The sequence below is a fragment of the Nyctereutes procyonoides genome, unplaced genomic scaffold (genome assembly GCF_905146905.1).
Source record: "Nyctereutes procyonoides isolate TBG_1078 unplaced genomic scaffold, NYPRO_anot_genome, whole genome shotgun sequence".
Taxonomy (NCBI): domain Eukaryota; kingdom Metazoa; phylum Chordata; class Mammalia; order Carnivora; family Canidae; genus Nyctereutes; species Nyctereutes procyonoides.
Window position 1 is genome coordinate 27,449,588 of NW_026575121.1, and position 20,278 is coordinate 27,469,865.

General features: G+C 38.4%; 1 long non-coding RNA gene across 2 annotated transcripts; it reads left to right on the top strand.

Moving 5' to 3' along the window:
• The first annotated feature begins 8,671 nt into the window (after nt 1-8,671).
• On the top strand, nt 8,672-19,990 carry LOC129516653 (uncharacterized). 2 transcript variants are annotated; one of them, XR_008665817.1, is made up of 3 exons: nt 8,672-9,211; nt 11,678-13,618; nt 19,826-19,990. It is a non-coding gene; the product is annotated as an uncharacterized LOC129516653 (long non-coding RNA). The 2 variants fall into 2 exon arrangements; XR_008665818.1 differs by lacking the exon at nt 19,826-19,990 and having other exon boundaries at nt 11,678-13,007; nt 13,498-16,919.
• The last annotated feature ends 288 nt before the right edge of the window (nt 19,991-20,278 follow it).

Genomic DNA, 20,278 nt, shown 5'->3' on the forward strand with positions numbered 1-20,278 from the left:
GAGAGGATCACAAAGGTTTGCCTTTTATTCTGTTAATATGATATATTGATCCATTTTCAGGTGTTAAATGAACTTTGGATCCTTGGGAAAAGCGTACAATCCTTTTCATATATTGCTGAATTTAGTTTGCTAATACTTTGTTGTTTTTTAAAAATATTTTATTTATTTATTTATTCATGAGAGACACAGAGAGAAAGGCAAAGACATAGGCAGAGAGGGAGCAGGCTCTCTGAGGGGAGCCTGATGCAGGTCTCAATTCCAGGACTCCAGGATCACAACCAGAGCCAAAGGCAGATGCTCAACCACTGAACCACCCAGGTGCCCCTGCTAATACTTTGTTGAAGATTTTTGCACTTATGCTCACGAGGGACATTGTCTTATAGTTTTCAGTTCATGTAATGTTTTTGTGTGGCTTTGACAACAGGATAATACCGACCTCATAAAATGAATTAGTAAGCATCCTCTGTTTTCTAAATGAATTTGAATAGTATTGGTATCATTTCTTTCTTAAATATTTAATAAAATTCACTGCTGAGTCTGTCTGGACTAGGTCTTTTCTTTGAAGAAAAATGCTGATTTACTGATTCAATTTCTCAATTTTTCTTTATAAATCTAGTCAGATATTCTGTTCTTGGGAGATGTATAAAACATCTGTGACTTTCACACAGTTTGGATTCACCAGTTTCAGAACTGCTAATCTTTTGTGATTAACAAATTGAGGAATTCTTACAAGTATCAGGTACTAACCAATTGTGCCACTGGAACTATTACATATTGAGGAATTCTAATAAAGTCTACCTTATGCAATTCCTATCAAAAAAAGGGGGAAAAAGAGCCCTGTGGAACATTTATAATTGCATACACTATACGATTGAGTGTAATCCTGGTAAGAGACAACTTCTGTTTTGCCTAGACATCAGTGAGAACAGAAACTCCTTCTACAAGTTTTACTTGTCTGCTATAAGAATTTGCCACTAACTAGCTTCTGGTTCCATGTAATTCATAGCTGGTTTCACTTCCACTTTGCACATCCCTCCAGTGCTGAGTGCTTGGTACTCTGGTGAATCTTTATATGATATGAGATCTGGTCCTCTGGTCTGGGTACCTTTGTATCATGATGCCATGTGAACTAGAGAAATGGTCAGTAGGATTATTTGTTGAAGTCAATGTTACTTTGAGACTGCTAGTAATAATGTAACTACATGCAGAAGTTATTGCCAACCACATTAAAAATATCCCACTAAACCCAAGCTGAGAGTATCCCCAAGTCAATTTCCCCCTGACTTAGAATTCTAAAATGCCTGTGGCCACTTCAGTGCCAACAAAAAGAGAGAAAGCATGACAGAGCAGGACTGGAAAGAAACCATTTTCTGTACCAACTGTGATGAAATTATCTAACTTTTGCAAATATAAAGATTTTAGCTGTGTGAACATATTTCTGGGTCCATTAGAGTTGTAGAAGGGGTCCATGCAAATGAGGAGCTCCAAAGCTCACTTTAAGGATTTCATGGTAAATGGTAAATCAGCTTCAGCCTCTGGGTAGAAGAAAGATTAACTCCAAAAAGTACCGGGTTTCAAAACTTCTTGGCATATCTTATAAGGTGTGCAATGGATTTATTGAATAAAATTCTGGACTTTAATTTTCTCATGCATAATAAAATGAACAGGGGCTCCTGGGTGGCTCAGTGGTTGAGCATCTGCCTTTGGCTCAGGTCATGGTCCCAGGATCCTAGGATTGAGTCCTGCATTAGGCTCCCCTCTGCCTATGTCTGTCTCTCTATCTGTGTCTCTTATGAATAAATAAATAATTTTTTTTAAAAAAAGGAACAACAGTAATTATTGACATTTATTCACCACTTCCTGCATGCTATGCACTTTAAGTGCATTATCTCAACTCTTCCAACATTTTGAAATAGGCTTTGTTAAAATCCCTATTTTACAATGAAGGAAACTAGGTAACTTTCCTGAAACTTACTAGTGATTACCTCATATCATTGTTCCGTGCAGTTAATGTGAAAATAAATAATAAAGGTGACTTGTACACTCTGAAACACTACACCAATCCTTATCAGAAAGAGCCCTTATCATAAGTGTGAGAAATTCGTCAGCTCACCTGTAAGTCAGGGGAGCATTAAATGCCCAATCAGACTGAGCAGTCAGGTCCTATAGTGTCTTCAGCCAACCACAACTGCTCACCAAGCTACAAGTCAATTGATGGACAATTGTATACAGTATAGTAATGGTTTTCAAACTTTACTCAACATATGAATCATAAAGAGGGAATTGTGTTTTTTGAAATAAAGAGTTCTGGGATTTATCTCCAGATATTCTGATTCAGTCGGTTCAGGACTAGGCTTCAGGACCTGCATTTTTATTAAACATTCTGGATAATTTTGATGTAGGGGTTTTTGGGTTATATATTTAGCACAGAGAAATTGGCTCATTGGGGAGGGAGCTACCAGCTGACTTGGTGTTATTATTATTTTTTTTTATCTTTATATCCCAACCTTAAGAAAGAGAGAATGAAAGAAAAATGTGTTTACCCCACCTACTGGCTAGTGCTCCCAGGATTTCAATCCTTCTGGGGAGGTGATCTTGCATTGTTATATATTATTCGTATTTTACTGAGTGAGTTTCACATATTTTCTTGTGAGAGCAGGTTTTGATAAGAATTAAGTATGAGGACAGTAGACATTGCAATTAATGAGATCTTTCCAAGGAAAAAAGGGCATGCAATTGGGAGGACAAAGTAGCCAATTTCTTTATTTTTTTTTAAGATTTTATTTATTTATTCATGAGAGACAGAGAGAGAGAGAGAGAGAGAGAGAGAGAGAGAGAGAGGCAGAGAAGAGACACAGGCAGAGGGAGAAGTAGGCCCCATGCAGGGAACCCGATACAGGACTTGATCCTGGGACTCCAGGATCACGCTCTGAGCTGAAGGCAAGCACCAAACCGCTGAGCCACCCAGGGATCCCCAAATTTCTTTATTTTACCTTTACAGAGTAATGCCAAGCAGGATCAGAGAGTAATTTGTTTCTTTATGGAACAACTATGGGCGAACTATGGTAGTAATTCTGACGGCTTGGAATCCAGTTGGAGGAATAGGAAGATTTGAAGCTTAGGATCGATTATTAAACTCAGAGCCTAAGAACAGACTGAAGTCACTATTATATGGGGACTATATGTCAAATTCCCCCAGATTAGAGATTTTGATATTTTCTGTTGAATTTGCCTGTGACCAGATATTACTAAGGTACCTTGAGATGTAAATCAAATTCAGTTGGACCATATTTCAGGTGAATATTTCAGGAGCCTCTGAGTTCTTTCTCTTTCTAGAGCAGGGATCAGCATTTTTTTTTCTATAAACGGCCATATGGTAAATATTTTTAGCCTTGTAGGTCATATAATCTCTGTCATTATTATTCAATTCTGCCATTGGAGCAGCCATAAACAATATGTAAACAAATGAATGTGGGTCTGTTCCAATAAAACTTTATTTATAGAGACAGGTGGCAAACAGATGCAGCCCAAGGAATAGGTTGCCAACATCTGTTCCAGAATGTAGAGAGAGCTTAGTGCTTACTTGCATATCTCTAGTTCTGAGTTCTTTCTTCTGCTGAATTAGTTTAATTTATTGGTCATTTTATCATCTCATGAATCTCTCCCTATTCACAATTTGTAAGGAAAGAAATGGAGCTCAAACAGCCCATGTGGAAGGTTATTTACACTGAGATCCAATCAGGCACCCATGTCTAACCATGAGGCATTTCTTGTTGGTAACTTGGTTGGCACGTCCAAATTGTTATATAATTCTCAGCTGACTCACTCATTTTGATGTGGAAAACAGGTTGTACCACCTCATTCATACTGAAAGAAGCAGGAATGGAACCGATGACTTCTTAACAAATTCTTGGTGGTGGGGGCAACATATGAGTCTCCAGATATTAGTCTGTAAACAAACAGTGTCAAATTAATGTCCCAAACTAGGCTGGTCTGCTATCAAATGGTCTTCTCTGACTGAAAAAAAAAAGTATCGATTGCTTCTTAACACTTGGAATTCAAGAGATGTCACATTTCTAAATCACACTAAATACAGCTTGAGCTTTTTATTTTCCAAGATCTATGAGAAGTCCAAACTCAGTGATTTTCAGTGCTCCTCTCCCCTCTTTTGGGATACAGAAAGACTCCAAGATTTGTGGGGTACAGGAAAATAGAAGAAAGCACCATTCCTCAAGCTCTGTGTGCCTGTGGCTGCCATAGCCCATGTTTAAATGGTTTATTCCAATATGGAATGTTGTCAATTGTTCCATCCATGAGTGACTTGAGGACTTTCACTGAAGTTCCCAAGATCACAGGACTTGGTTCACAGCAAGGAGCTACATTTTAGTGGGCTCTGATTTATGTCACTGGTGCCAACTGATCCTCTTACCCTCCTTAGTAGCAAGAATCAAACCAATTTCCCAGGAATTTGGTTGCTATCTTTATGAAAAATTTTTTTAAAGATTTACTTATTTATTCATGAAAGGGAGAGAGAGGCAGAGACATAGGCAGAGAGAGAAGCAAGTTCCTTGCAGGGAGCCTGATGTGGGACTTGATCCCTGGACCCGGGATAATGTCCTGAGCCAGACTCTCAACCACTGAGCCACCCAGGCATCCCACCACCTTATCAAATTTTAAACCATGAAGACTCTGAACCCCTTTCTTTTTCAGGTGATCCTGTGTAATCATCTTACTGGGTCCAGAATGTCAGAGATACAAATTGTCTTGCATAGTGACTTATTTTTTTTTAAGACTTATTTATTTTATTTTGAGAGAGAGAGAGAGACAGACAGGCAAGGGAGAGGGGGAAAGAATCCTAAGCAGACTCTGCATTGAGCATGGAGCCCAACTAGGGGCTAGATCTCATGACCTGAGATGATCATGACCTGAGCTGAAACCAGGAGTCAGATGCTCAGCTGACTGTGCCACCCAGGCACACCATTGGGACTTTTTTTTTTTTTTAAGTAGGCTCTATACCCAACTCATGACCCTGAGATCAAGATTTGCATGCTTTACCCACAGAACCAGCCAGGTGCATCATGACTTACTTTGTTTTAATAGAACTTCAATTCCTTTACACTGGACATGTAATCCAGTTTGCAATCCCCATCACTCTATTATCTTGCTCCAACTAGCCATATTTGTTGGAATTATCTGTTTGGTCTTAGAGGAGTGGTGGAATCATTCCTTTTGTTTCTTCCTGAAGAATTTATAGTATTAAAAAATGTTAGAATTTGATTTTTCCATACAGTAGTTTACTATATAAATTTTTAAATAAACCATTCTGTTGTAGAGATTCTATTTATTCAAGTCCAATGGTTCTCAGGGTATAAGTCTTAACTAGAAGTATCAGCATCTCCTGGGAACTTGTCAGATATGCAAATTCTCAGGCCCTAGCCAGAATCTAATGAAATAGAGTCTTACGGTGGGGTCCAGTAATCTGCACTTCAACAAACTCTTCAGGTGATTGAGATGCATGTTCAAGTTTGAGAACCACTTTTCTACAGTATGTTATACTTAGGGAGTGGTAATTCACTAGGGGAAAATCTATCATTTAGAACTAATGGTAATGTTCAGATTAGTCCTTAGTTCTCTGTCCTTTTTTTTTTTTTTTAAATACTGTCTTGGAGTGTGTATTCACTCAAAATTTTAATTGATGCCCTCTTGTGGCTATAAGAATTCCTAAACATATAACTATATTCCTGACCTGTTTTCTTTTCCTTCTAGCTTTTAATTGTTGTTTCATTCCAGGAAAAGTCAATTTTAATATTCTGACATTATTAGAAACTATATTCATCTGTGCCTTCCACGTTTCTCCTTTGTTATCACAGACCCTGTTGCAAGATCGAGATTAGCTAGGATAAATTGAATGAGTCACTGACCTCAGGTGCAAAATTTAAGGGGGCACCAAAACTCTTAGTAATCAAGATAAATAATATATTAGTGAAATATTTTTTCAAGGATAAAATTAATGCACGAAAATCCATGATGAATAAAATTTAAAAATTTGAAAGACAGGATTAGTACCTTATACCAAGCCATATTTGCTTGAGGCAAAAGGTAAAAATTAGTAGTACCTATTCTATCTTTTTTTAAACTTTTGATATTTTGTACATTATGAATTTTTGCATATTTTTTATTTTAAAAATTACTGTATTAGAATATTACCTATCTTGGTTACTGAGATTTCGGTACCCATTTAAATTTTGTGTCCAAGGTACAATTTTGTGCCTTACTCACTTTACCAAGTCCCTGAAGGTTGGAGTGTTAAGTCTCTCCTATACCTTAATTACAAACTCAGTTAAGAAAGATGCTTTTTAACCCTCCTCTGTTCTCATAAGTCTCTGCTGATTACAGCAGGAAAGAACATTGATTATATGCAGTGATTTGAGAGGCACTGAAAAGTTGCCTGACCTGTCAAACTCATCTTCTGCCTTTGTTTTAGGTTATTATGACATAGTGGATACTTTGGTCCCAGGGGAAGTAAAACACATTCTGGTTTCATGTTTCAAAGGGGTTACAGAGAAAAGTCTTGGATCCCAGACGGCTCCCTTATATTGAATCAACAAGTGGTGGGATTCCTGGAGAGCAAGTTCCCAGGTGAAAAGAGGTTGAGGTGGAAGGAAGGAGTGTGAAGGCGAGGAGAAAGACCACCACTTGCCTAGGGCTGATGGCTTTTTCCTCATCATCTCTATAACAATTGCACACTCGATGCGTACTAAACAATCTTGTACTTGCTCACCAACTGCTTTGTAATCAGTCTCTAGATGACTCAGATGTGTATATATATATATATATATATATATATATATATATATATGTTTACTAAGTAGAATGCATGTCTTAATTTTAGAGATAATGTTTTCTCCCACTCCCTCCCTTTTTTTAGTAGGTTCTATGCCCAACTTGGGGCTTGAACTCATAACCCCTAGATCAAGAGTTGCAGGTTTTACCAACTAAGCCAGCCAGATGCCCCTGTTTTCTTCCTTTTATTGTGTCCTATTCTTTGGAGGGGATGAACCAAGTAGCCATTCCAGAAGCATCATCTATGCTACCTTGGCTTCATTCAGTCTTCCTTTTTTGAATTTAAATTCAATTAATTAAGGATATAATGTATTATTAGTTTCAGAGGTAGAGTTCAGTGACTTATCAGTTGTATATAATACCCAGTGCTCATCACATCATGTGCCTTCCTTAGTGCCCATCACCCTGTTACCCCATCCCCCCACCCCTCTCCCCTCCAGCAACCCTCAGTTTGTTTCCTATGATTAAGACTCTTGTGGTTTGTCTGTCTCTGATTATGTCTTGTTTTATTTTTCCCTCCCTTACCCTATGATCCTTTGTTTTGTTTCTTAAATTTCACATATGAGTGAAGTCATTTGATAATTGTCTTTCTCTGATTGAGTTATTTTGCTTAGCATAATACCCTCTAGTTGTATCTACGTCATTGAAAATAGCAAGATCTCATTTTTTTGATGGCTGAGTAATATTTCATTGTGTATATATACCACATCCTCTTGTACATTCATCTGTCAGTTGACATCTGGGCTTTTTGCATAGTTTGGCTGTTGTGGACATTGCTGCTATGAACATTGTGGTGCAGATGCCCCTTCGGATCTCTACCTTTGTATCTTCAGGGTAAATACCTAGTAGTGCAATTTCTGGGTTGTAAGGTAGCTCTATTTTTAACTTTTTGAGGAACCTCCATACTGTTTTCCAGAGTAGTTGCACCAGTTTGCATTCCCACTGGCAATGTAAGAGGGTTCCCCTTTCTCCACATCTTTGCCCACATTTGTTGTTTCCTGACTTGTTAATTTTAGACTTGTTAATTCTCAGTTAGTCTTTTCTTTGTTCAGTTCACAGTACACTTGAGACCAAATAGAATTTGGGAGATGTCATTGAATGAAGCAACTCAGCATTAGAAGAAGTTAAAAGCCTAGTTGCCTTTGGAGTCTACTAATGCCTAACAGCTACATGAAATAATATCAGCTCTCCAGGAGCTTCTGAAACATGGAAGTTATATGCCTTCATTGAAGACATATAAAAATAGTACAGATATAATAAGTTAAAACATTAAATCAATGTTTCAGAGTAAATTCATAGTTAAATCACATTCTCAAGGAATAGCAGTGTTTCTTTCATATGTTTCCAAACCAAATGCTACATGCACCCACAGCCAAACTTGTGGGCCTTTGAAGATGCAAGCATCCTGAGCACAAATTTACCTTTCATGCAAAAATTCCAAAACCTGGCCCACAAACATGCCCTTCATAAATCACCAGGGAGTCTCTTCAATAGTAATGTACTATATGAATTAAATTGTCAAGAGAGCTTTCCTTTTATAGCAATTGATTCAGTATCTTTTAAAGTCCTCAAAGCTGTCAGATTTCTACAGTTTGAACTTCAATAAATAAACTTATGCTTTTTTTGTATTTAGAAGTTTACAACATAGAATTTCAGGCTCTGACCTGTTGAGAAAGTTACTTTAGTAGAATGAGATTTTATTACTATGGTAACTTAACAGGATAAAGGTATTAAGAGTAATTTTCCCTAGCACTGTCAGAGAATTTGCCATTTAGGACTTGAGAACACTGTCTTACCTTAAAAATATATAGAGAGAGGGAGATTAGGTTTAGATGGAAGATTTCTTTTATATTCCTTTATAGGAATATAATGAATTTACAAGTCTACAATGAATTTACAAGTCTACGATGAATTTGAACAGAGAAAGCATCTTTTGGGACACTTTGCACTGGTGAAAATGGTTCCATTTTGTGGAGCTTTGTGCCATCAAGATAGAAAATATGCCAGTCTCCTCTGCTTGGCTCAGCAACTGCAATAGAGAAGGAGGAAGCTGCGTCAACTGTGTGACGACTTAATTTGCTTTGAGCTGATAATAGCCATGAGAGATGCCAACGATTGATGGCAATTTCCACGTCATTGTGAGTCACAGAGATTCACCTAGAAAACCACACGTATAAATGTCTTCTAGGGGATAATGCCCCTTTGCTCAGTTCATGGGGATGTAGGGTACAGAGACCTCATTGCAGCTGACCTCCAAATCTGTGAAACATAGGAGCATAGCCGTACAGATGAAGGACATGATATCTTTTTCTACATATTGTATTTACAGAAGACTCAGCAAAAGCATACCTGGATGATTGACACTCAGGTAAGACTCATGCTGGTATCATGCACTAACTGTTCCAGATTGTGAAGCCCATGACCTGATGGAGGGAAGACACCTTCCAATGGCAGTATTATCCTTCCGGGGAACGTTTGCGTGACAGTAGGAAGAAGTCCAGGCCTTCAGAACCATTTTGCACAACATAATGTATAAACAAGTCGCAAGACAATTTAGAGTGGTATGAGGTTAAAAGGAACTTTTCATTTTAAACGTTTTAAAATGATCTCCAAGCATCATCACAACAGAAGTGGGCGAGAAAAATTATGTGGATGTGCGTATATGTGTGCATGGATGCATGTGTTTTGCTTGGTTCTTCCTCTGAATTTCATCCTTCCCGGGGTTTGTCTGCTAGTACAATATCTGCTGAGGGTGAGTCAGTTCTCTTTCAGTTGGATATAATTTGCAGCCACATTATCCTGTCTAATAGGAACAAAAAGCAGCCAGAAAGATTTCCTGAGGAGCAGCTGGCACATGCAAATATGAGGCTGCTCATTTTAATTTTGGTTGTCATGACATTTCCTCAATTACCTCATTGACCTGAATCACACTTCCTTGCACTGCTTTCAGCCTTACTGTCTGGAAGATACAGACTTGTTTCTTATTTTGATAGCCCAAAGAAAAGCCATGAGCAAATCTGGATGTTATGGTTCTCTCAAATGTTGGGCATATGCAGAAAATGTCATTTGAATTTGTAACATACCAAGAGTATAATTGAACAAGCCTGCCAGTCAAACATTCAAGGGTTTATTTCTTTGCCAGAGAGCCATATTTGGATGATAACTTCATTTTACAAATCGAGAAAGATATACTCATAAATGGTAAACATATAGAGTACAGAGTACATATGGCTAAGAGAAATAATAAAACATGAAAATACTCATGTGAAACCTACTTGACAGCATGGACACAAACTTATGTATTTTTATAAAGCAGAAAAAAGGCGTCCACTCTCGTTTCTCCAGGTAGATGCTTAAGAAATGTTATTCCTCATCTTCATTATACCTAGCATTATAGAAGTGGTATTAGCTCTCAGTTATGTTTCAAAACATAGAGCAGAAAAAGATTGGTCAAATCTTTGCAATCATGTAATTTGTCCTAAGGAAGACATTCAGTACATATTTTAGCTCTTTTTTTGATGACAGTATCAAAGATTTTAGTATGTATTAGACAAATACACTAATCAGCCACTGACACATAAATACATGAGAAACAAAGTAAATAAAAATAAAAAAATAAATACATGGGAAACAAATTAAAAATAAAAGATTTGTTCTCATGGCAAGAGATATGGCATCGTTTTCAGTAATAAAGGGAAATAATTAGCTCTGATGGATATATACATGGCCAAATAATTATACATAGTAAACCTTTGGGGAGGTGTACTCTGGCAAAATAAACAAAATCAATAATTACAATAATAAGTATCTGCTTATATTATGAATATATATGAAAAGAATTAGAAATCTCTTTATTAGCAATTTTCAACCATGCATTTCTAATAAATGGAGTTTACTAAACTAGTTACTGGTGGCAATGTGGACAAATATTAAGTAGAACAATTTTCATTATGTCCAACCTAAAAAAAAAATTCCAACTGGTCTTTCCCAGAAGTGTTGAGGGTACACTGTGTCTGAGATCAGATGGTCAGGTGTGCAAGCTTTGTGAATAGGCCCGTTCTGCTAATATTTACCAAAAACCACAAGTTCCTGTAGCTGGAAGATCTAGGAGCTAGCCTATTGTTTGAGCAAACTGAAGCTTTCTTTGGAAAATCTTGGCAATGGGAAGTGCATTTGCGTATTTATTTATAACAACTGTCATACATTTTTTTCTCTAAAGAAAAATAAGTCTTTAATTTGCTATTGAACTTGTTCAGTTGACAGAAATTTTTTTTTATGCAGCAACTTCATGTATAAAACATGAAACAGGAACAAAGTACCAGTACTATATGGAAATCTTCTGTAAGAAAGATCAGTGTGGTTTGAATCATTTACATCGGAAACACGAAGGTGATCTTATTGAAAGCAGTGCTATATGAAGTGGATGACAGAAATAATTTTCAAGTTTCATCTCTTTAGGGAACAGACAATATAATAGTAAATTAAAACAAGCACATGATGATAATTTTAAGAATGGGTTTGCAACCCAAATATGACAACATTTTTCTCATAGCATCTCTTACTGTGTTATTTTCCAAATATCCAAGAGTACTAGAAAATTCATCATGGAGATACCTGACCTACATTATCTGCATGGCTTTTGGTGGATCATTTGCAGCCAGCAACATATATAATTTCCTGGACTGTCTTAGTGCTTTAGCAATGCCTTAAAGTACATGCTTGCTCATACGGAGATGTTGTCTGAGGAAGGGGCCTTGGGCCTTTCTTCTCAAAGCACTATATCCCTGGTCTAGATTCTAGAAGGCTACCAAACCTCTTTATTTTTTTTTTTCAGACACTCCTGTACTTGCCTAACTGGCTATCTTCTGGTCTCTGGATTCCATAACAACTCCTGTAAAGCTTTGGGACTGGGTAAAGTCAGAAAACCTACAGTTACACCAGCAGGTCCTCTTAGCCTGATACATTTTTCAGAAATTCTAGATGCTGCCTACTTCTCTAGGCTCCTGTCCCCATAGTTATATGAAGCCAGGGCAGAGCTTGGTGTTTTTGAACCAGCCTAAAACCACACTTCAACAGTGATCTGGAGACCTTCACATAAACCTACATCCTCCAAAATGGACTAAGTTTTCTGAGCCAGTCTTGGCTAGCTTAAGCAGCAGTACAAGAACTCTCTGGAAACAAAACAAAACAAATAAGCTACTTTGCCAGCTAATTAGCTCTCTGATTGTTGATAAGGAGTTTTATGTTTCCATGTCTTCCTCCTCTCCAACATGCTAAATTGGCCTGGTATTAGTTTAGTCATATTATGGTAAAAACAAAAACAAAAACAAAGAAACAAACAAACAAAAAACCCACCATGTGTCTTAGCCTATCTGTGTAAATATATTCTTTCAGCTTGAGTCTATGAAATATTTTTATTTAGCTCCCTCTATTGCTAAGCACTGTGTGAAGTGCTAGGAGTTATACAAAGAGGCAGAAGATTCAATCCTGAGTTTCAGGTTTATAATTCAGTTGATAAGACCAAACTAATTGAAGTTGAAAGAGCAATGGATTGCTAAATTATCTGGTAGTGAATTTATCATGACCAAGTATACAGAAAATGAAAAGATGTATGAGAGCTGAGTTCAGGAAGTTTCAACAAATAAAATAACGTGGGAGCTGTTTATTGAAGGAGGGTCTCAACAGGCAGACTGGTAGAGGGGCTGCCCTCCAGAAGGCAGTCAGCGTACCCTAGGTTTGATAAAGCCAGGGCTACCTTCCACGTTTCTGTACAGGGGTAGCACCCAAAAAGTCAAAAGGCCTGGCTTCACATAGATTTTTCACGACAGCAAAGGTCATGTGAAGTTCCACTAAGGATATTATAGTGTCATAGAGTCTGAGTCTGAGGTAAACCTAGATATCATCCTCTAACTCTTTCAGATGACAGTGAAGAGTGTTGAGCTATATTAGAAGTACCATCTCCTCTGCTTTGCCGTAGACTCTGATCATGCTAGATGTCCTTCTAAGCCTTCTTGGTTGTAGACGTCCTGCAGTTTGCATCCTTACACTTGGAGTGCTTTGGAGTCCTGCCAAGGTGTGACTGGACTCTTGGGACTGGGAGCATTTTCCGTGCCAATGACACTGAGGAGAGAGTGGAGACCACAGGGCTTCCAGGGAGTCAACAAGTAAGGAAGCAAATGTGTGAGTGACAGTGACTATAGTGAGTGTGAAGCCACAGGAATGTCCTGCTTTCCTCTCTTTCCATGTGAAATTCAGTCCTTTGGCTAAAATTGAAAAAAAAAAAGTCTTATGAATATACATGTGGAGAAAGACTATCATTTAAAATTTGCAAGCCGTCTATGGTCATACCACCCTGAACACGCCCGATCTTGTCTTAAAAGTAGCAAGCCATGTTTTACCTTTAGAGAGAGAAGCTCAAATTTATATAGCAAGCTGGGAAAAAATGTTCTAAAAGGCTTTTTTGTTGTTGTTGTTATGTAAAACATATAGAACTTTCTCCTAGTTCTCAAGGAAAAACCTGCATAGAGTGAAATAAATTAGATTTAGATGTTTCAAACTAAAAAGTTAAGTTCCCTCTTGTTTAATGTAAATGTAGTATATGTTTTAGCACTTGCTACCTAGGAGCTAATGTTTGTTTTCTCTGTGCTGAATTAGACTTTCCTGGCATATTTATTATTGAGTGGACTTGGAGAGTGATTTCTTTTCTGAGGAGCCCCCAATCCGCCCCCTCCTCCGAAAGTTGGAGTCATTTCAGTGAGTAATGGCTTCAAGTAAGGTAATACTTTACCCTGGAGGAGTCAAGAAATTCATGGGGTTTGATGATATGGAACCTGGACTAAAAGGCTGGTTTCTATTTATACTGAATAAGCCAGATTTGGGGAAATACATTAAGGTTGCGGTGCCATAGGGTAGTGAATGGTCCATGGTCCATCACCCTGGGAAGAGGTGAATCTTGAAACTACAAGCAAGAACTCAGGATTGTGGGCTTTAGATTGTTAGGTTTGGGGAGGTACTGGGGATTTTCTTATTTCCCTGAAATCTCATGGGATCCAAGTAAAGCAGACATGCCAGAGGGCACACCTGTGGAAGGGTGGCTGGCTGTTTCTTTTCTAGATGACAACAGACTGGGAGGAAGGCAGAGAAGTATCATTTAGGGACTCCCAAAGGAATATCATCCCGGCTTTGGGCCTGAGGGCTCCGAACACACCCATATATAACATAGTTGACTGTGTATAAATAGTCCCTTCGATGCCTGGGTGGCTCAGCAGTTGGGCATCTGCCTTCGGCCTAGGGAGTGATCCTGGAGTTTTGGGATCGAGTCCCACATCGGGCTCCCTGCATGAAGTCTGCTTCTCTCTCTGCCTATGTCTCTGCCTGTGTCTCTCATGAATAAATAAATAAGATCTTTAAAAAAAATAGTCCCTTTTATGGTCCATAAACTTTCAATAAGACCTGATTAGACATTACTCCTTGGTTTCTTCTTTGCTAGAAGGAGAAAGTAGTTCCCCTTCAGAGGCCACAGGGCTGGTGATATTTGTGGTCCTCAGCTGTTATGAATTGAAGGTCTGCGCTGATACGATGAGTAAATGCACAATGAAGACTATGAGGTAACCAAACCTGAGCAATTGTGGAAGAGAACCATTGTCTCCTCTCAGAAAGGGCCCAAAACACTTTGAAATTGATTAATTTATGGTAAGCAAGTTGGTAGGGCTCAAGCTACCATTTTGGGAACCTTAAAAGGAAATCTGATCCTACTTAACCTCAAAGAAGATTTGGTCTCTTCTAGGTGGTCTAGGAGAGTATGCCATAGCATAGAAATTTTCTTGTATGCCTGATTGCAGATTAATTCCTAAATTTCCCTTTTGAATGGAAGTCTGAAAGAACATAACAAGAATGCTGGGTAATCTGTCAACCTCTGGCTTTTTCTTAAAATTTTATTTATTTATTCATAAGAGACAGAGAGACAGAGAGAGAGAGGCAGAGACAACAGGCAGAGGGAGAAGTAGGCTCCATGCAGGAAGCCCAACGTGAGACTCGATCATGAGACTCCAGGATCACGCCCCAGGCCAAAGGCAGCACTAAACCGCTGAGCCACCCGGGCTGCCCTGGCTTCTTATTATATAGTTGATTCAGTATTTGAGTTTGTCACATTTATATACCTCTTTATAATTGACAAAGCACTTTCACATATATTACGTTGTTTGTGCCTCACAGCAACACTGATGGTTATGCAGAACAGTGACTATTAATTCTATTTAATACCTGAGGACACGAAGAGATGAAATGATATAACCACAAATGAGTGCAAGAGAGTTTAAATTTATGGAACAGATATTAAGTCATTGCAAAGGAGAAAATAGCAACTTAACTGTGAAGACATTTGGTAGATATCACTTTGACCAAGTGACCAAGGTTAACATCACCAGTAATAAGACAAGATTCTCACCCAAAATGGTAACCTGAATCATGACTAGATATCAGACACACTCAAATTGAGGGTCATTCTACCAGATTAGCCAATGCTATTCAAAAGTGTCAAGATCATAAAAGGCAAAGAAAGACTGAAGACCTGTTCCAGATTGTAGGAGACTGAAGAACCGTGGTAACTAAAGTTATTTGGAAACTTGGATCTTGGACCTGAAAAAGAACATTAGTGGGACAATTGGTGAAATTTAAATAAGATCTGTAGATTACTTAACAGTTTTGTTGTCCGTATTCATTTCCTGATTTTGCTAATAGTACTGTGGTTATGTAAGGTGTTAACATTTGTGAAAGTTGTGAGAAAGGTACACAGGAACTTTGTACGGTTTTTCCACTTTTTTATGAGTCTGAACTTGTTTCAAAATCAAAGTTAAAGTAAATTAATAAATATGTTTTCTCCTGAAACCAAACCGATTTTTTAAAAGATTTTATTAATTTATTCATGAGAGAAAAAAGGGAGGCAGACACAAAGGCAGAGGGAGCAGCAGGCTCCCCAAGGGGGAGGACCCTACAGATCACAGCACAAGCCGAAGGCAGACACTTAACCTCTGAGCCACCAAGGACTCTCAGCCAAACCAATTTTTATCTTCAGTGACAATTTACATAAACTTCAAAATCAACTGGAAATTGAATAAATGGAGTATTTTTTCAAATTTTTATTTAAGTGCTAGTTAACATACAGAGTAATATTGGTTTCAGGAGTAGAATTTAGTGATTCATCAGTTACATTAAATGGAGCGTTTTTGCATTATTCAAACCAATGGATGATGCTCCTAGGGGACCCTTCTATGTTCTACTGTAGAATTTTGGAAATATACAGAACATGGTGGTAAAGACTACAGTCTTGGATTTGGATAGATGAACCCCAGTCTTGCCATTTACTATGTATGTGAACATCCATTTTCCTACCTATAAAGTAGAGATAAGTAATGATATCATAGGATTGCTGGGGGATTAAATGAGTCAATGCATGGTAAATTCTCCCCAGAGTGTTAGGTTCAGGTTCCAGCTTTTGCATTATGATTGAACTTAAATAAAAGGATGAGAAAAGATATCTTCCTGAGTCAGTAACCACTTTGTGTCAGAATGGCTCCTTTGGTTGTGATTTCACCAACTTAAATGGACATACTTACTCAAAAGCTGTGTAAAGCATGCTCACTGCTAATAAAAAAAAGAGAGAGAGAGAGAGAGAAAGGATGTTATTTACACAAATTGCCCAGGGATATTTTGAAAACACTAAGCGAACTGCTAAAAGCTTGCCATGGAAAAGATCACAGCTGTTACCAGCACATTTCCACCGTATCAGTAGTCAGTCGGGTACCGTCCTGGGAAGAGAGAGTGGAAAATGGAAACTCTGCCCAAAGTTCTGCGCCCGTGGAGAGCCAGGAAGAAACCATGACTGCTCCCGGAGTCCAGCAAAACCTGCCCTGAGTGGGCGGACAAGGCTTTAAACAACTTGGAAAGGCTCTTCAAAGAACAATTAAAAACAACCTCCCGTGGTGGGAGGTGAATCTGGCTGGGAAACTCCTGCTTTCTTTCCCCAGGGTAGAATTCCCAGGCTTCTGGATCCTGGTGGAGCGCCCTTGGCAGTGGACAGTGAAGTATGTTCCCTTTTCACTTTCCTGGGGCTCAGAGCGGTGGTTTTGAGTACACAGGGTGAAGAACATCTGGCTCTCCTGAAGCTGAAAGAGATTTGCAGTCAGCAGGTGGGGGTTGGAGGTTTATGAAAATAGCGAGGTGAAGTTCATTTTGTGGACAACTCTTGGCCATGGGTGTTATTTATTTCAAATTTAATACTGCTGAGCTCCTGTGGGCTTATTACAGATCAATTCATAAGCAAACACACACTAAGTTGTGTCCTGGGGATAAATGATAAGTTTATGTGACTTTGGGATTGCACGCTAGAGGTAAGAGGGGAGCCACTGCTAAGGACTCAGAGCAATAAACTGAAATTCCAGGCTACACCCCTATTTGGGTAAAAGACTGCAGAAAAGTCCATGAACTATAGACAAGTTTTGAGGCACCGAATTAATGTTTTCAACATTTCTAAAAGGAATTACTGTGGAGTGAAGGCAGTAAGTTAATCCCACAGAGTATCCAGCTTTCCATAAGAGTATATGAAGAGATAAATGCTTTGGAGACCTGACATGTTCTATAAAATAACTTTAGTATGTATTTGATACATACTTCATTTAGTATGTATTTCTAATAGTGGTGATCCAAAATCATCATTTATTCAATTATCTCACAAATAACTATTGAGTGTCTGCTATGTGCCAAAATTCCTATGAGCCAAGATTCTAACTAATTTATGGTCAATATTTTTTGATGACTTGAGAGTTTCTCCTTATAAGAAACCTTTGACTTTTTGATGTAATGAGCATCAAGAGACATCCTTCCCAACTCAAAATAGGCCCCTGTATAGCAATTCTGTGTGCACACACTGTTATCTTTGTGTGTTCAAAGTAGTGGAAACTCACTGGATGAAAGGATGAGTAATTGTGAGAGGGGTATGTATGGCAGTCTTGTCTGAGCAGAGCAGTAAAAAGCAGGCTGTACATTCCCAAATTATACCTGAAACAGAGAGATGTTTATTTCTCACTGTGAGGTCAATTTCAATGAGATCTCGGGAAGAAAAGCCATCATCAAAGAGAAAGAATCATAGTGATTCCATGAGATTATTTAACCTCCAAGTCCAGAGTGTCTTTTCGCAATACAGAATGTATCAGATAGGCAGAGACAAAATTGAAGGGGAAGAATGAGGAAAAATAATGAGGGGAAAATTATATTGGAGAGGAAGAGAATCAGATGGAAGAATTGAGAGATTAAAAAGGAGAGAGAAAAGGGGAAAAAAATGAGAGGGAACAAGAAGTGGATACCATGGAAGGACAGAGAGCCCTCTGTCCCTTCCCAAGTGCGACCAAGTGCGACCCAGTAGTTCCTGTAGCACAAGCTGACCTCCATGCTTCATTCCATTCCTCATCTGCAAGAGAGAAGGTCCTACCCAGACAGAATGATTAGATTCTAGGTTGGATACAACCCCAAGATTTGATGTCAAGGTTAAAGATCACTCTGTGGAAATGACTCTAGGTGAACAGCAATATTTATTAGATAACTTTTGTTGTCTGTGGAGCAACCCAGAGTAGGATATGGTTTGTAACTGAGTTGCTGAAGGGATTAACATGTTTCTCAGTTCAGTCAATAGAAGTCTTCATTTTATTGCAGCATGTTCAACCTTGAGATAATAGTGATTTTGGTAACTAAAAACAGTAATTGGACAGTCAAGAATTTCTTAGTGTAATTTGTTAGTGTTTATTCATCCCCATCCATGGGAAGAAGCACTCTATCTGACAAAAACAATTATTCCAACTACTACAAGGGTGAATTTGGTCTTGAGACAAGGATTCTCCTTCTATCTTTCTCCCTCCCCCTTCCCTCCCCCTCCCTTATCTTATATATCAACTATATTCAATTTTTTCTTGCCGTTACATATTTGTGGCCTTCAACATGAGTTCAATGTTCCCTGACAATCTTTTTCCTTGGCCCTTCTAGCTCATCACAAAAGTTTATTGCTCTCACTATCTTCATTAAGTTTATCACTCTCACTACCTCTTCTCTTGAATTACCTACCAATCCTCTCTGTTTAGGGGCACCGTAATTCCTTAGCCCAGCATTGAAGGCTTCAGTCTTCAGTACCCATTTTGCTGAACACCTCTGAGGTGTCTCATACAACTCTTTCTGAAACTCTCTCATTATTTGTTTTCTAGAATACCACTTTCTATTTCTCCTTTTACCTCTCTGACTTTTCCATTTCTTGTAGCAGATGTTCCCCCCTCTCCCTTTTCAGTGTCATTTTTCTGTCTTGGGTTCTGTTCCCTCAGCACACTCTCACTGGGAAACTCATCCTTTCCCCCATATATCCTACTTACATGCTCAGCACTCTCAAATGCAAACCTTCAGGCTGGGTTTCTTCTCCATCATTGCATGCCAAGGTAGGTAAAACTCAACATATCTGAAAATAAACCCTTATGTTTCCTCACAAACATGCTTCAACTACATTTCTTGTCTTGGTGAATACTATGTCTATCCACCAAGTAATCCAAGGTCATACCTGGGTTTATTAAACTAATCTCCTCCTTTCCTCTCTCATATTCAAAGTTTTACCTTCTTAACATTTCCCAAATCTGCCTACTTTACCCCATCATCACTTCTGTGCCTCCATGCATGTCCTTATCACCTTTTTATTTTGGAGGATTTTGATATTTTCCCAACAGATTTTTTTTCTGCCTCTATTCTTTCATACCACTAATCAATTATCCACATGACAGCCAGAGTGTTTGTTTTAAAATTCAAATGTAACTAGATTACTTCTCTAACTTATAATCCATTATTGGATTCTCATTGTTTAATGATTCTCAAATACTCTTAGTGCAATATACAATGCCTGATACAGCCCACCACCCTCTAGCCTGACCTTCAGCTTCTCTTCTTTCCATTGCAGAGGCTATGGTCCAGCTGTAGCGCCGCAGAAAAGTCATGAACTGAACAGCCGGAGCAGAAGATCCTATAGGGTGTTGTCATGTCTGAAAAGATGGTCTTAAGTGGCTAAGAATAATTAGGCTTGATATTTCCTTTCTCCATCAGCATGCATATACTCTGATTTACAGATTTTGTTGAATTTTGTCATTATTGGATGTTCTTTCCATAGCCTTCAATCTTATCTACACTGGCTGTTGAGGGCCCATGTGCTGATTTCACACCATATCTGATATTTTCTCCCACTGAGAAAAGAAACCTCTTCATGTTATAACAAAAAATGGAAACATTTAACATCACATTGATAGGATCTGAGGATCTCTAGCGATGGCATATGTCATTAATTTCAGCCTTTGATAATCCAAGAAGTATGGAAAATTCCCACCTCCTACTCTTTTTCAGGATTTGCAACTCTGCC